Source organism: Prionailurus bengalensis, chromosome D1, assembly GCF_016509475.1.
Source record: "Prionailurus bengalensis isolate Pbe53 chromosome D1, Fcat_Pben_1.1_paternal_pri, whole genome shotgun sequence".
In the NCBI taxonomy this organism is placed as follows: Eukaryota; Metazoa; Chordata; class Mammalia; order Carnivora; family Felidae; genus Prionailurus; species Prionailurus bengalensis.
The window spans coordinates 72,922,791-72,941,070 of record NC_057346.1 but is presented as its reverse complement, the minus strand read 5'-3'; the positions used below and the strand labels follow the sequence as shown (position 1 = coordinate 72,941,070).

General features: G+C 34.7%; 1 protein-coding gene and 1 pseudogene across 15 annotated transcripts in view; one reads left to right on the top strand and one right to left on the bottom strand.

The window, feature by feature from the left end:
* SOX6 (SRY-box transcription factor 6) overlaps positions 1-18,280 on the top strand; it is a 619,212-nt gene that overhangs the window by 376,405 nt on the left and 224,527 nt on the right. The gene's annotated exons all lie outside the window — the stretch shown is intronic.
* LOC122483596 lies at positions 12,849-13,410 on the bottom strand (annotated as a pseudogene).

The window sequence follows — 18,280 nt, the reverse complement described above, 5'->3', positions numbered from 1 at the left end:
TCTTATTTAAATTTGATTTCTGGAGGTTTAAAAAATACAAATATATATTTCAGATCAATAATGTATAAATCATATACACCATAATTATTGAGTATCTTGGGGAACAATAAAGACTCCCAAGTGTTATTGTAAAACAAATAAGAAACTAAAGTGAACAAAAGGAAACAAAACTAGATGTGTGAACCCTACACACACACACGCGCGCGCGCGCACACACACACGCACACACCCTCTGAACTAAACAAGAAGCTTCTCTCATAGGCACCTTCACCATGGTTAAGAAGTGCTACAACAGTGCAGCTGTTAGAAACCAATTACAGGCAGGTAACTGTTTGTTTTCATATCTAAATCTGTTTGTCAATCAGGAGAATGCAATGAGTCAGAAAAGGGGATCTCAAATACAAACCACAGGGTAAGGCAGAGCACCTGGAATAGGTCCAAGCCACAAGAATTAGGGCAGGAGTATAGATGGAATCAAAACCATACATGTGCACATGGCTCCTGTCTTTGACCAACTTTTCAAATAGACTCAGAAGTAGAGATTATTGGAGAAAAATGTGAGTTTTCTATTGAGAGCAGCCTGATTTTAAGGTTTGTTAGAAGAGTGTGGTTATTTATAGAAGAGTGATTGTAGAAGACATCTACAGATCTTTACAAATGTAAGACATTTCTAAAATTTGCTCATAATCATCCTTTTTAAATGAAGGTTTAAACTTATTTTTAATATTATAAACAAGTAGGCTTTTACTGCTTTGAAATTCATCTGTGGCAATTTCCAGCTAATATAGTTATTAATGAAAAAACTAGTTTTATCTGGACCCAGAGATACATTTCTACTCAAGTTAGAAAAACCACCTTTACTGTTTAAATATGCAATTGTCCTTGGGTTGCAAGATTTCAAGAGACAGTGAAGGATGCAGAGTGCTTTACATAAATCTATATAGCTGGAAGTTTTTCCATGCTGAAATGTGGGAAAACCTACTAAGACCCTCAAGTTTAAGCTGGTAACATCAAGGGAGCATAAATAGAAGTTTATTAAGAGTGCTAAAGAAAATGAAATGGGCACAACCATTCTGTGGTTTTGCTTAAACATAGGCTTTCATACCCATTGAGAGTCCTGGATTTCTTGTTAACTGGTTACTAAAAGGAGCTCTTTTATTTTTCCAGCCATAGTTTAGTGCCAATAGGCATTTGCCTGGAAGCATGATGGCTCTTCTCTAGTCTCCATAGTTGACTGTGTATTTCTCAGCCATGATACCACAGTTTAGGGTTGCCCTCCCAGCTGGATGCTGAAAAGCATTTTCCTGGAGTAATTGGTACTTGTCCCAGGTCTTCTTCTTTGCATATTTTTCAGTTTTGGTGTCAGGAAGAAGAGGAGGGGATCACCACCACTTGAAGTGGTGCTCTCTCTACCTGGACCATATTTTTAATATTTACAAAGGCTTGTCTGAGATGGAATCAGAATGAATGATCAAGAAACAAATGAGTAAGAAGTGATGAATTAGATGAATTGAAATACTGGAGAAAAATAATTATGATCTTTTTCAATTTAGAAAGAAGAGTTTACTTAAGATTACAGGAAGGGCCCTGAGGAGATTCTCTGTATTGTATTTCCTAAAACAAACTAGAGGTAGGACCAGGAAAAAAAAAAAACACTTTTTTTCCCTTCATGATGAACTTATTCTTACTGTGGTTGACACTGAAAGAAGCTTTCCTACTAGAACGTGAATCTCAGAACCAGGAAAGGATCTTTAGAATTGATCTCATCCATCCCTCTGCTTTCAAGAAGGAATGCATTTATAGAATCTCAATCAATCCACAAATCTTTTTTTTCCCAGTGCTTATTATTTGCCTACCATTGTGTTAGACTATGTAGAGTTTACAATACTTCGTATTTTCTACCAGTCAGACATGAGAAATGCTTTTTTTAAAAATTTTTTTTAAATAGGTTTTTAAAAACCTACAGAGAGGCATGAGAGGAGGGTGCTGTCAAAAGCAAAGACTAACATTTATTGGGCAAATATAGTGTGTCACAGTGCTTTTGTTTATTTTATCTTACTTAATCCTCAAACCAATGAATGGCATGAGGTTGGCATCATCATCTTCCTTTTGCAAAGGAAGAAACAGAGTCTCAGGAGAATTTTTCTCAAGACACCAAGATAATAATGGACAATCCAGGATTTGAATGGAGGACTATATAGTGCTTCAAGTTTATGTTCTTTCCACCAAAACATGCTAATATCTATTTGGGTCATTATTGGGACACATTTCCCCATGCATTTCCCAAGTCTTCCATATGACTCTTTGAGCTAAATAAACAAGCAGAAAAACAAAAACAAAATTAAAGAAATAACAAAAACCGAAGTTACTTTTTTCTTTTTAGATTAGTGGGATTTTTTTTCTTTTTAATATATATAGTTCTTCTATTCAAATTTGGCTACTGTAGATTTCCCTTTTTTCTATTAATTTAAATTCATCAGGTTTGGGGATGTTGTCTTTTAGTATCTTTTACATTTTTTTATTTACTGTCAAGGATTATTTAATATTATTCTGGCTTTTTAGGAAAATCTGATCTACAATTCAACAGTGAATCACCTCTGGTTATTTGACAGTTGACAAAGTGCCTGAGTATGTCATGAAAGTGATTGTAGAACAAAAACTTTAGAAACTCTGAGTGCTGTCTAGACTATTAGTATCTTTACATTTCTAGCATAGTGGCATGTATTTTTGTGTGTGTGCTGCAAAAATTTATGAACCGTGAATAGAATTTTAATAATAAATTAAAATGTGGTTAATAATTAAAGTTAGGAAAAATAGTTAAGGGAAGATTGTCATCTCTCACATACAATGACCACTTACTATTATGCCTATAATCCGTATCTCACACTGGAATCTATTAATTATTTGTATCAAAGTTCTTTCAATTCATACCACAATTTTCCAATATCTCTCCAAATATTTTAGAAATAAGCTTTGTTCTTTGCTCATTAGGAAAATGAAATATCTGGTACTAATGGAATAACAAGTGTTTTAAAATTTTTTTTTTCAACGTTTATTTATTTTTGGGACAGAGAGAGACAGAGCATGAACGGGGGAGGGGCAGAGAGAGAGGGAGACACAGAATCGGAAACAGGCTCCAGGCTCTGAGCCATCAGCCCAGAGCCCGACGCGGGGCTCGAACTCACGGACCGCGAGATCGTGACCTGGCTGAAGTCGGACGCTTAACCGACTGCGCCACCCAGGCGCCCCAATAGGTGTTTTAAATGTGGGGATGTACAGAGGACACGGTTAATTTGAGGATTAAGTCACCAGATTATCTTAAACAGTTTCCAATTCAAACAATTTTAATTTCTTGAGAAGAAGACCATGAGAAATCAGACCCAGGAGTGTGCTTAAAAAATCTCACAGGTTAGGGGCAGCTGGGTTGCTCAGTGGGTTAAGTGTCTAACTTTGGCTCAGGTCATAATCTCGCATTCCATGAGTTTGAGCCTCACATCCGGGCTCTGGGCTGACAGCTCACAGCCTGGAACCTGCTTCGGATTCTGTGTGTCCTTCTCTCTTTGCCCTGCTCCTGTTCTCTCTCACTCTCTCAAAATAATAAATAAACTTTAAACAATTAAAAAAAAAGAAATCTTGCATGTTAAAGGCATCTGGATGGCTCAGTTTGTTGAACATCCGACTGTTGATATCGGCTCAGGTCATGATCTCACAGCTGTGAGATTGAGCCCAGCATGGGGTCTGCTCTGGCAGTGTGGAGCCTTCTGGGGATTCTCTCTCTCTCTCTCTCTCTCTCTCCTCCCCCTCCCCCACTCATGTGCGCTCATGCTTGCTTGCGCTCTCTCCCTTAAAATAAATAAATAAACATTAAAAAAAATCTCATATGTTAGATACCTTAGGTCTGGCTAATGTCATGAATGAAGATATAACTACTGAATTTTTTTGGCAGGAAGTATCATGTAGTCAATCAACACTGGCATTACAGGAGCTGGGAATAATGATTATTGATGTAGCTGAGTCACCCTAAGTGAGCAGAGATGCCCAAGGACACAAGATAGAAACATGAAACACATAAAGCAGGTATCCAAGCACCTATAGGTTAGATAACAAGAGTCAAATGTAACCTCTGCTAAAAATGAGAATCAGGACATAAGATATGGAAGGCCTGGGTAGTAGGTACCCAGTAATTTAGCACTTGATAGGAGATGAGAACTAGGTCACTGCCAATGTTGCCAAGAGGAGAGTGTTGTGACCTCTGATCCTAGAGCAGAGAGTGTCCAGTCTTGGCTATCTGCTTAGTACAGAGACCAATATTTATGGCTAGATAAAAGGAAATTTTTTCTAGATTACATTAAATCTGTGCTTCCCACTATAGAAGTTATTTGCCACATGTTGACTATTTAATAAATTCAAATCAACTAAAACAAAGTTAAAATTTAGTTCCTCAATCACATGAACCACATTTCAGATACTTATTACCACATGTGACCAGGGCTACCATATTGGTAGCAAAGATATAGAACACTTTCATTATCACAGAGAGCTCTATTTGACGATGTTGTTCTATACTATAGCAGTCATAAAGACTATCCTTCTAATACTGTCAAAATGTAGAATCTACAGCTATCTGTAATAAGACATCCCTATGACAATGTACATTAAAGAAGCCAAAAAAATGTTATTATGTCAAATTTAGTGAGGTTTCTGAAAACAGTATTTTGATGGAAGAATTATATGAAGTTTTGAAATTGGTGTTCATATTGTTTACTGATTTGCATATTGTCGCAATAAGTAGAGTTTTTTTCACTGAGGAACATCTATTAAAAAACCTATGGGAATGGATCATAACTTATATACAGAACTGCTGAAATTATATTAAAATCTATTTTTCTCACATGTATACTGTGTGCTTGGTGAAGCATTTTGGTTTTTGTGTTACTTGAAATTATCTCATCTCCACTGATGGCCGAAGGGAAAGCTGATCCTTCTTTCTTTCATCAAACTGTCAACAAGGCAGCTTCCTGTTTTGAGTACTATTTTTCATTGTGTCTAATACAAATATTTTTATGTATGCTTTTTCATTGTATTTAATACAGATTTTGTGTTTAAGTATGTGTCAGAGTCAAAAACAATGCACAAGGAAAGACAGAAAGGGAGACATTAGACATGCTAAGGAAAATGGAGTAAACTTTTAATTTTTTTTCCCTGTCAAAGTACATTAAACTCTCAGAGAGAACCATTTGCATTTATGTCAGTATCTAACTTTTCTCTGATATCTTACACCCATGACCCTGAGAGTTACCCCCCACTCAATTTTGTGGCTTCTAGAGGAAAATCCAAATTTCTTTGTTTGGGGGTACTGCTTTTTGGCTTTGGCAAAGGTTCTTGAACAGACCTGGCCACTGATATGGAATCAAAATACATGGGGTAGACATAGCTTGTTGATTCCACACTGGCTTAAAAATTAACTAGGCAATTTACAGGAGAGGATGCATGAATACTAGAGAAATGCAGATTAAGCAATAATAAGATACCATTTCGTATCTATCAGACTGGCAAAAATTAAGTGTGAGGAGCTGGAATTCTCATAAACTACTCGTGGGAGTGTAAGTTTATATATCTACTTTGAGTTTAGCTAGGTCTAGCAAAGTTGAAGATGCACATATTCTGTGAACTATCCAACTTTTATATGTATATATTTATCTCCTAAAGCAACTCTTGCATGTGTATAAGAATGTTCACGATAGCATTGTTTATAAGAGCAATCAAAATAAAGAAGCAGTCAGAATAAACAACAGCTATATATATATCAACATGTATGAATTTAAAAATATGATATTAAATGTAAAAAGAAACAAAATTATGTATCTGGTATAGGATATAATATACAACTGAAAACATGTAAAAATACCACATTTTCTTACAAACTCATATGTAACAACAATATGAAAAAAGGTACTGAAAGGATAAACGCTAAACTAAGTACATTAAATTTAAAAAATAAAAGCAGGCTCTGCCCTGAGGACACAGGAAACAAACAAATAAATGTGATTTGTTATTAACTGTATTCGACACTCCCTTAGACTATCCATAGTGCTTTCTCTTTGCTTTACCAACAGAAGCTTTCAAAGTTGCTTAAGTCCTCTTTGTTTAAAACCTGACTGTTGGCTTCTCCTTGACTTCTTGTTACAGGATAGGTCAGGTTATCTGTGTCTTCAGACAATCAGAAAAAATTCTTTTTACAAAACGAAACTTTTCCATTAATAGGGCATTTTAGATAGCACCTTCAGGACACCCTATGAATCCCAACCCTATTTTCATTTATTTATATTTTCATTAATTCCAGTCTTGTGTCAAAAATTTTTGAGAGGCTTTTATATGCTAAGTATTGGGAATACAAAAATGACTAAGAAATGGTTTGTTCCATAAGGAGCTCACAGTCTATAATGGCATACACAGTTATTTACAACACAGATAATTACAATTTTTTTTTAGCTCATGCTTTAGAGGATGCTAAAAAGGGAATTGATTATAATATTACTTAAGTTTTTTTCCCTTCAAAGTAAATAAAAGAATAATGTCTTGAAGAAAGAGAATCATTTGTATTTATAGATCAGTGTCACATTTTTTCTGGTATCTCAAATCCATGACAACTAGGGTTAAAATTTATGTTTCCAATCAGGCCTCCTTCTTGAGCTCCAAATTTATATATCCAATTTTCTACTGTACATTTCTACTTGGGCATTTTAAATTTAACATGTCTGTAATGGAATTCCTAAATTTCTTTCCCAGATCTACTGTACCTAAATTCTTTCCCATCTCAATAAATATCAACTCTATTCTAGGTGCTCAGATCACAAACCTTGAAGTTAACCTTGATCCTCATAGTTTCCATTTGCCTCTCTTTATACCTTCTAAACTCACTCTGTGTACCAAGAGCGCTGATGAGTGAGTTCTCTTTCTCTTTGACTTCCATTTGGGTTCAACCAATGAGAGGCACTCAGGAGAGCTGAGGGAGAGTAAGGTTGGTGTCCTTTTCCTCTCCACAGCTCTTTCCTTGCCATATTGCTGTAGGATGGTTGTGACCCTTTCATGACCCTCTCCGTACAACTACGTTCTCTTGGTTCCAGCCACCATTCTTTCCCCAACAGCTTCATTCTATAACTAGCTCTTGGGTGTATCATTATGTCTTGTTGTCTTCCTTAAAACTTGCCCCATATTTTTGTAAATACTTTATTTAACTCTTAAATTATCCAGTGTAAATGTGCCATTACCATTACTTGGTCCAGGCCAGTCTATCTTGCTTGAATTATTGTGCTAGCCACTCAGCTGACATCCCCTGCTTTCTCCCTTGTCTCCATAGAATCTGTTTTCCATAGAGAAACTATAGGTTGATCCTTTTAACATGTCAGTTAAATCGCATCACTCCTTTGTCTGAAAACCCTCTAATGGACCCCCATATTAATTTGAATAAAGGCCAAAGTCCCGATGATTGCCCAAAAGGCCCTACAGGATAGATATGGTCCTCTCTTTCTTGTCTAACTTCATTTCTGTTACATTCCTAAGGGAAAACTGTTTCTCTTCTCAAAACACTTCTGACACAAAAAATGTGAGTTTTCCATGCCAAACAATTCTTCAGTGCTCTGTGGACACCAGCTAGGTGTCCTACGATTTAATTAAATTCTCATACTAACAAACCACAGTTAGCACAGACTGCCCCCACAACAGGTTAAAGGCTTGATCCCACATGACTGCCCCCCCCCACTTCAGACACCAATTACAAGTCATGGATCCCCAAGTTATCCACACTTCTGTCCAAGTTGGATACAAATCAGTGGCTCCCCAAACCCCTATTCGGTTTGATTATTTGCTATCATACCTCACAGAACTCAGGGAAATTCTCTACTATTACTTTTTTATTATAAAGGATACAAATGAATCACAAGATGAAGAGCTACATGGGGCAATGTCTGGAAGGTTCCCAGTGTAGGAGTTCTTTTCCTGTTCCAGGAGTTTCTTCCTGGAGGGATGCTCCACCCTCCTGGGATAAGGATGCATTCACCAACTCCGGAGCTCTCTGGACACCTCTGTCTAGAGTTTTTATGGGGCTCCATTATACACATAGGTATGGTTGATTAAATCATTGGCCATTGGTGATTAACTCAATCCCCAGCCTCTCTCCCCTTCTCAGAGGTCAAGGGTAGGGCTGAAAGTTTCAATTCTCTAATCACATAGTTGGTTCCTCTGGCAGCCAGCTCACATCCTAAAGCTATCTAGGGGCTCATTAACTGTCACCTCATAAACATAGACTCAGGTATGGTTGAAAGGGGCTTATTATGAATAATAGATACTCCTCTCACTCTTATCACTCAGGAAATTACAAAGATTTTTGAAGCTCTATGCCAGGAACTGGGGATGAAGACCAAATATATATTTACTCTATCAAAATATCACCTCTTCTTTTTGCTCTTTTTTCTTCATCATATGTTTACCTACTAATGTTCCTCAAACAGGCATGCACCTCAGGACCTTTGCATTTGTTGTTTATTCTTCTTGGAATGCTCTGCTCCTAAATGTTCTCATGGATCATATTTTCAGCTCTTGCTTAATTCAGTTCTTGCTTAATTGACATTCTTGGAGAGACCTATTGTGACTGTCTTATTTACCACTGGAACCTCTTCTACCTACTTAGCTTTATTTTTTTCTATAACATTTACTGCAGCTTAATATACTTTTTATTTTTTAATTTATTTTATTATCTGAGTTCCATGACTGGAAGGTAAATTGCGTGAAAACAGAGTATGTGTGGGTTCACTGCTTGACCCAAGGTATATAAAAAATATTTATTCCATGAATTATTGACTGAATGTAGTGAATTAGAAAGGCACACAAGAAGCCTGTGAGGGTCAGAGAAGACTGAGAAATTGGTTTTATTCTTCTGTTTTCTCACCCTGGCTTCACCAACATGCTACCGCTTCTGAATGGAAATTCTAGTTAGTTTGTGCCTCCAGACCACAAAATCTGTCAGCTCACTATGCCAGGAGGCAGATCTAAAATTTGAAACTCAGTTGCAAAACATTCCTCTTTTAAATGAACATCACAAATGCAAGACTCAAGTAGACAAGAGCATAGATAGTTTTGTTTCCATTGGAAAGGACAATAGTTCTAGAGTGTGTATTGCTTCCTAGTATGATTTTTCTTGACATTCTTTTTTCAAGATTAATGAATTTGCAGTACCAAAAACTTTAATGTGCAATTTAATAATTTTGTTCTTTAATAGCAAGAGGAATTATGAAAAAAGGATTACTTAATTTTTTTCATAAATAGCAATTTAACTGAGGGAAGTTGCCAGTAAATATCTGCTTAGTGGTTTTATCATATCTCATATACAAGATTTTCTGTATTTTTCCTCAAACATACTTTATACTATGAAGCTTCAATTAAGACACCAAAATTTAAATCAGATATCAAATTTTAGTTCATATTAAATAACTACAAGGAATCTTAAAAGATCCATCCTGTTTTTTCATTCATATTTCACAGAAATTTAAAAAAAGGGACAGTTTGTATAAAATAAATAAGAATAGCTAGACAACAAAAAGGGAACTTCTTTTGTGAATATATTATACTGTTTGTTGACCATTGACATAAATTTTTCTCATAGTCTAATTAAATCTGCTCAAATTTTTGTGATGTATCTTAGTTTTGTAAGTAGATTTTGAGACACATCAGTTATTATCAAGACAAAAAAAGCATTTACTGAACTTCTGGTATGTGTCACTTATTTTGCTAGACATTTTCACCTGTGCTTGTTTGTTTGTTTGCATTGTTAGCAATGTCTTTATTGAGATATAATTCATATATCTTAAAATTCACCCATTTAAAGAGTGCAATTCAGTAGGTTTTTTAAAAAAGTATATTCATAGAGTTGTACAGTTATCACACAATCAAACTTTAGAATATTTTTATCACCCTAAAGGGAATCTCTCACCCTTTAGCAGTCACCCTCCATTTCTTTCCAAACTTTCCAGCCCTAAACAACACCTAATCTACTTCCTATCTCTCTAGATTTGCCTATTCTGTAAATTTAATATAAGTGGAATTATATGTGTTTTTTTTGTGATTAATGTCTTTCACTGAGCACAATGTTTTCAAAGTTCAGTATTGTAGCATGTATTAATATTTAATTCCTTATTATTGGCAAATAATATTCCACTTGAAGGATATATACCCCATTTTATCCATCCATTCATCAGTTGATGGACATGGATTGCTTCCATTTATTGGCTATTGTGAATAATGCTGTAATGAACATGGTACAAGTTCTGGTGTGGATGTATGTTTTCATTCTTCTTGGGTATATGTACCGAGCTCCTTATGAGGAACTGACTGTTTTCTAGAGCAGCGGCACCATTTTGCATTACCATCAGCAGTGTATAAGAGTTCTAACTGTTCTACATTCTTCACTCTTTTATTTAACAATAGTGAATAATATTTATTTATTAAGATTTAACAATTTTTTAGCTGGATGGATATAAATTTTATTTTATATGTGAAGAAACAAAGACTCAGAAAAAGCATAAATAATCGTACAAAACCACAAATCTAATAAGTGGTAGAGCTAGTTTTTAGCTCATTTCTAATTTTAAACCTTTACCCTTCATTCATTCTAAAATTACATATTTTCCTGAAGTAGTTTTGAGGGTCATTTACATTTAGCACATATTTGTGTCTACCATGTCTTTGGAGTTGGGGAAGCAATTAACTCAGTTTGCTTGTAGTCTGGTGAGATTAAGGTCTCAGAATTGTTTACAGATAGGTCAGCAATTTTAGGTCTATTTGAGGACCCAAAGAAGTTTTGTTTATGTGGCTTTTTGTCTATTGACATACTTAGTATTAGAAATTAAAAGTGAAAATAATTAAACATTTGTTAATTAATTTAAATAACAAATGTGTTGCTAAAATAGTCTTTACAAAAATACCTATAATGTCTAAAAAATAATTTAGTGTGAAGAGTGATATTATCTCACTTTTTTGCACAGTTATTTAATGTCAGGCTTAATGGGACATAGTTGAATTCTCATGTCTGCTCCTGCATTCAATCTGTTGCAATCTGTTGTTTTGGTTGAAGTATGTGAAGCACCCTGCATATATGTGTTTAGAAAATGGAGTATTTTAATAACTTTTATAGATAATTATGGATATGCTTCTTTGTAGTATAATTTACAAGTAATATAAAGGTTAACTGCAATTTGGAATCTGAAAGATGATGAGTTCTTCACATTTTATTACATCATTTTAAATTCCATTGGTCTAACATACTTTGAATGGATCTTTTAGCAATGTATGATTTTATGACAACATGGTTTGGTCATTTGGAAAATATTGGATCACTGAGTTATATGGAACTTCTAAATGTTGATGTATTTCATGATACAATATAAAATAATCACATCCACCAATGTCACATTCATAAACAATTTGATTATTGAAAACAAATACAGTCAGTTGTTTTCCTTGAAGTCAAGAGACTCTTTTCATACCATATTTGAGAAAATATATTTTAAAATCCAAGGTATGGAAGCAACCCAAGTGTCTATCCATACATAAATGGATTAAGAAGATGTGGTATATATACAATGGAATATCACTCAGCCATGAAGAAGAATGAAATCTTGCCATTTACAAAAATATGGATACATCTAGATGGTATAATGCTAAGTGAAATAAGTCAGTCAGAGAACAGCAGATACCACATTATTTCACTCACATGTGGAATTTAAGAAACAGAACAAATGAACAAATTAAAAAGGAGAAAAAAAAAGAGTCTTAACTATACAGAACAAACTGGTGGTTCCTAGAAGGGAGGTGTTAGGTGGATTGGCGAAATAGGTGATAGGGATTAAAGAGTACGCTTATCATGATGAGCACTGCTTAATGTGTAGAATTGTTGAATCATTGTATTGTATACCTGAAACTAATATAACACTATATGTTAGCTATACTTGAATTAAAAAAAAAATTAAGTTTGAATGCTATTCTTTTCCTGTCCATTATTCTTTCAAGTAGAAATGGCATTCTCTGGAAAAAAAGCTATTAGTTTGGATCTCGAAGAATCACACAAATGCTTTTCCTCAGGAAAACTATTGTTATTTTGGTATGTAGCAGAAATACTTTATATGTAATTAAAGTATACTCTAAGTTGAGATTTAATAAGATTAATATATTATTTTTACTGTTTCATCAAGAATTTTTAAGTGAAACTGACATTTAAAAAATACCTGGTTACAAAGACTTCAGTGACCATTAACTAGTACAATTCAGTGCTGCTGGCTTGATTTCTGATAAGGCATAGTAATTTTAGATAAGCCACCAGTAATTTTACTTATTATTGGTTTTACACCATTAGGGCAAATGTCAATGCAGTGAAAAAGACAAAAATGATCATAGTAATATTATAAACATTTTATGGATATAGCATTCATATAAAAGTGGACCCAGATGATGTCCAAAATGCTTTTTGAGAAGTATGAGTCAAGTGATAGGTGTAAATATAATGGTAGTGTGGGGAATAAATATTCTCTTTCAAGAAAGTTAAATGTTTATTATTTTTTAAATCTTTGATTATTATTCAGTAATACAAAAGTATTTAAAACATTAATTTACAAGGCAACAAATTTCTTTAAGTATCTTCTCACCTCAAATTCTATTCCCTTAATTTTCTTTAAGTGACCTTCAATAGAAATTATTTTTATATTGGGAAAAAATAACTTCTAAACAATTGCCCTTGAGTGAGATATATTTTATTCTTTTTTTAATACATGATTTTATTTAGTCTGTCCATTAAAAATGAATATTTGAGAACATTTAATGATATTAATGGATTTCAAATTAAGAGTTCAACTTAATATTTTTACATTTCAATGTCAGGTATTAATAACAGAGATAGTCAAAATAATCATGGCCAAAATTATTATGTCAAAAACTTATAATAAATGCTTGGTGTTAGTCTACACACAATTCAGTTTTTGGTGTAAAGTTTTTTGGCTTCGAGAAAGAACATTTGGTTTGCTTCACTAATGGGAAAATCTCTTAATGCTGGGATGTCATCTTCTTGGTATTTCTTTTGCTGTTGATTTTTAGCATAGTTGTCCATAACTGTATGAATGGAAATGAGTGGAGATGTACTCATCATGTTTATTCCAAATGATAGTACATAACCAATAACTGTAGTAGTGAAGTGGTAGGCAGGCAGTGCTACTGTCCAATATTTTTGAGGCCAATAGATTTAGTCTACGGAGTTTAGTCAAGATTCAAGAACAAAAGCCCCTTCAAGACATAGTATGTAGCCAAATTGGGACTTACAAACAAAGCCATAAATTGTGGCAATGGCGATGGTGAATTTTCCACCATTTTCCCTTTGGCTTTAGACAATCCTGACACACTACAGCCAAGATGCTTGGGGAATAGGGCCTTCCGTCCCCCCTCCATGGGTGTATGGGAGTGTGGGTGTTGAGATGTTGTATTCTTAATAATTCTCAAGAATTGTATACTATCACTTATAAATGTACATTATTGCACAATATAATATAGAAATAATATAAAGTATAACATAAAATTCTCTCTCTGTTCCACCCCTGTCAGCCTATTTTTAAAATAGCATTTTTAAAATAAAAATGTGTTATGCAACTTGCTTTTTTAAAAACTTAATATAGATTTATCTCATTCTTGAGGATAAAATTTTTGTGGATATCTTGTGGATATCTTGAGGATAAAATTTAAAAGAGTACATTGAAGATACTCAGTAAATATTTGTTAAATGAATGAATGAATTCTTTACATTATCTTAAGAGCTGCCTGCGTAATATACCCAGATCAATGAAGAATAATTTGTTTATCCATTCCTCTTTTGATAAACATCCACTTATTCCTGGCTTTCAGTTTTAAAGTAACACTACAGAAGAGAAAAAGGGTGGAAGAATGCTTCAGGCAATATGAATAGCATGGATGATGAGACCTAGAAATGTGAGAGAGAAATTACTTTTCTGGGGTATTTCATGTTTTTAGTGAAAGTAGTGTGCATGTGTGTGTGCATTTGTGGTTGAGGGGGGCAGGTGTTAAAGCTGGACAGGAAAAGTGAAAGATAGGATGAGATGGGCAAGCAAGTGCAAAATCATAAAGGGGGGTATGTAGCCATTTAAGAAAAAGTCTGGGGGCACCTGAGTGGCTCAGTTGATTAAGTGTCCAACTCTTGATTTTGGCTCAGGTCATGATCTCATGGTTGTGGGATCAAGCCCCACGTTGGGCTCTGAATTGAGTGTGGAGCCTGCTTGGGATTCTCTCTCTCGTCTCACTCTGCCCCTCCTCTGCTCACGGACACCCTTTTTCTCTCTGTCTCTCAAAATAAATAAACGTTAAAAAAATTAAATAGTCTGGACTTCATTAGTGGAGAACCATTGAAGAGTTTAACTGGGTGAGTGACAGGCTCAGGCCTGGATTTACAACTTCCATCCTCATCTGTGCAGATGTTGGAATAAAGTGATATTTTGTAGTCAGTGACAGTTGCCTTATTTTAGAACTTTATTAAAAGTTCTAATTTGAAAAGCTGTACCATAATCCTGTATCATGTAACTTATGTTCACTGTTAGGATAGATTCTAAAATGGATTTTTAATATAGCCATTATATGACTATCAGCAAATATTTATTGAATGTTTACTATGTGCAGCACTGTTCTAAGTGCTTCACTTGTATTAATTTGTATTAACTTGTTTGATCTATACAATACTGAATTTTATCAGAGAGATCAATAAGATCGAAGTTATAGCCTTAGGAAATAGTGGAACTGAAATTTAAAAGTAGGCAATCTGGCTCCAGAGTCCATGCTGTTAAACATTTCACCCTACAGCTTCCTAAATCAGATTATTCCTATAATATGTAAACAAAACCCAGTGGACTTACATATGAAACTGTAAGTCAAAAAATCCAGTTACATTTGTTCATATACAGAGTGACATAAGTTCAACTTATATGTTCTGCTTTTATTCCATTTTTTTCTTCCGTAAACACAAAGAAGCAAAAATATATTTTGCGAATTAGTTTGCTGATGTTAATTATAGTGTCACATTATAAAAGAAAACAGTTTTTAAATTTGGTGAAGTTCCTCTAACTGAAAAAAAATCACATCTGAAAAATTAATGCTGGATATCAATTAATCCAGCATTAATTGATATACCCATTAGATATATATGGGTATATATGTATTGTTGGGTATATATGTATTGTTGATCAAGAAGAAGAGGCTGTAAAGCAACCAGAGAGTTTATTTGGGGTCTTAGGGATTGCAACCTGGGAGACACAGAATGCACAGAAATCGAAAGTGTGCTCCAAGTTAGGAACGGGAATGCAGGCTTACAATGGCAAAAGACATAAGGTTGTGTAACTTGTTTTGAAAGAATTATGATTGGCACTGGCAGAGTTTAAACTGACTACCTAATACACAATTGGTTATTTAGCTAATAGGCTTTACATCATTTCTATTTCAGTTCAAATTAGAAGGATGTGTTCAAGGAGGTGGTGGAGTTGCAACTGACAAATTGCAGTTGACAAAAGTAAAAAATTCATGGTGTTCTGACAGCTGAAGCAGGAGACACGCATAGGTCCTCGTTGTCCTTTTGACACTATTTTGAAGGACTCTCCTAGCAGTGGTTATTTCATTTTGAATCTTCTTTCACATGTATATGTATATGATATGTTTACGTTTATAGTTCTTGGTCACATAAATTGCTTTTTCTCGTGCTACCAAGATACTAATGATCTTTACAGATACAGGCAAGATTGAATGATTTTCATAAAAAAACTAAAATTGCAGAGAGCGTCTATACTCACAGAATATTTCTAGATTATAGCCTATAACGTAGCCGATAGGACTGGAATCCTTAACAGATTATCTAGTCCAACACCCTCATTTTACAGGTGGGGAAATGGAGGCTCAAAAAGCTACTTGTACAAAGTGGCAGAAGTAAAACGAGAACCCAGATATCAGGATTTATGTTCCAGTTACTTAACACTATACAACTTGATAATCAAATATTTTTATATGCTCTGTTAACTCTTATTACACAGCTTGAAAATTGTAAGATGAACATCATACTGTTTTTGAGTTTTTTTTCCTATTTCTGCCATTCTCTATGTACTAGCCAACAAGAAACTTGTGAAATATATACTGATGTGATTTATCTGACCTCAGCTTGAGTTTTATCTGTTCAATCTTTATCAGTTTCTGCATTTCTTTTATCCTACATTCCCAAAATGCCACTGATTTTTTAAAATCACTTTTCTGAAAAAGAGAGAGAGAGAGGCAAGCCAAGAAACAGACTCTTAACTATAGAGAACAAAGTGTACCAGAGGGGAGGTGGGGTGGCGGATGGTGAAATAGGTGATGAGCATTAAGGAAGTGCACTTGTTGTGATGAGCCCGCTGATGTTATGAAAGTGCTGAATCACTATGTTGTACACCTGAAATTAATATTACACTGTATGTTGACAAGTTGGAATTTAAATAAAAACTAAACAAAAAAAAAGACACGTGTGGATTTTCAACTGCACAGGAGGTCAGCACCTTTAACCTGTGTTGTTCACAGGACATCTGTAGTATATGATCATACTGAAGAAAAACATTTGCCAGTTAAAAAGAGACTCAAGTTAGATTGCCCCCTTTCAAATCTTTTTGTTCTGCTTATTTTTTTTCACAGTGTTATGCTCCTTTTTTTCCCACTTGACATTATCACACAGGCATTTTTTTCAGTTTTAAAAGGCTTTTCCTAAAAATAGTTAAAAATCTGACTTGCCTCTGTGTAATCAGCACCTGAATACAGATAGCCCTGTTCACTTCATCGCTTCACTACAATTGGACTTTCCATTTGTTATTAAGTTTTTCACTGTCATCAGTATTGTTTCAGTGAATATCTTTTTTAAAATATTTATTTTTGAAAGACAGAGCACGAGCAGGAGAGGGACAGAGAGAGAGGGAGAGAGAATCAGAAGCACGGTCAGTGCTGTCATTGGAGAGGCCGATGTGGGAATCAAATTCAACAACCTTGAGATCTTGACCTGAGCTGAGATCAAGAATTGGACGCTTAACTGATTGAGCCACCCAGGGCCCCTCAGTGAATATCTTTCAACACATAGAATTTTATCCTTAAGAATGTAATCTCAAATAGATAAAATCTTGTTAGAAATGAAAAAATAAATAAAATCACTTTTTGTTATGATGCCTTGTTTCCTGAGGAACTTAAGACCAATGTTCTTTATATAGTTCTTGCTCTTATTTAAAGGAAAGTAGGATCTGGAGAACCCCTCGGGCACTCAGGTTTTTTAATACAAGAGCCAATGAAAACCAAAGATTCTTGTGGCCCATAATATTCCAGTTGTTAAATTTGATCAGTGGTGGGCACTGAAATCTTTCCAAGTCTATATGTAACTGTTTACCTATGAAACATCCTGATTTTCTATTTCTTAAGAAGTATCATTTAAACTCTGATTAATCTCTGTAACCCAGCACATATGAAAACTTCCATGCTGAGGCTTCAGAGTGAAAATGTTAGTATCTTTGGACAAGTTGTACTTTTGAAAATATTTCCCTATTGATTGCTTCTGTCATTGACTAGCATTCCATTGTTAGATTACCTGATAAGCTTGAGGAAGTCTAAATAAGAATCAATATTGCTTTTTAAATGGATAGAGGAAAATGATTACCAAAATCAACTATCTTGCAAAAATGATTTTTTTAAGTTTATTTATTTATCTTGAGGGAGAGGAAGGGAGGGAGAGAGGGGGAGTGTGTGTGCAAGGGAGGGACAGAGAGAGAGGGAAAGAGTAAATCCCAAACAGGCTCTGTGTTGTCAGCATGAAGCCTGACTCAGGGCTTGTTCTCAGGAGCAGTGAAATCATGACCTGAGCTGAGGTCAAGAGTTGAGCACTTAACCAGCTGAGCCACCCAGGTGCCCCACAATGATTTAAAGTGGATTATTTCACTTGAGTTTTTCAGAGGTGGCATGTTACAGTGAAAGGATCAGGACTTCTATGTTCTAGTCCTAACTCAAATTACCTTTATGACGTCAGGCATATCACTTTCCCTTCTGGCTTTCAGCTTCCTGATTTGTAAAATTTGGGAGTTGAATGACTTCTTTGATTCTTTACAATATTGATTTTCTGAGTCTATGATCATTTAAATAAGTATACTTTAAAAAGACACTTCAAGTTATTTTTTTAAGATAATTTTTT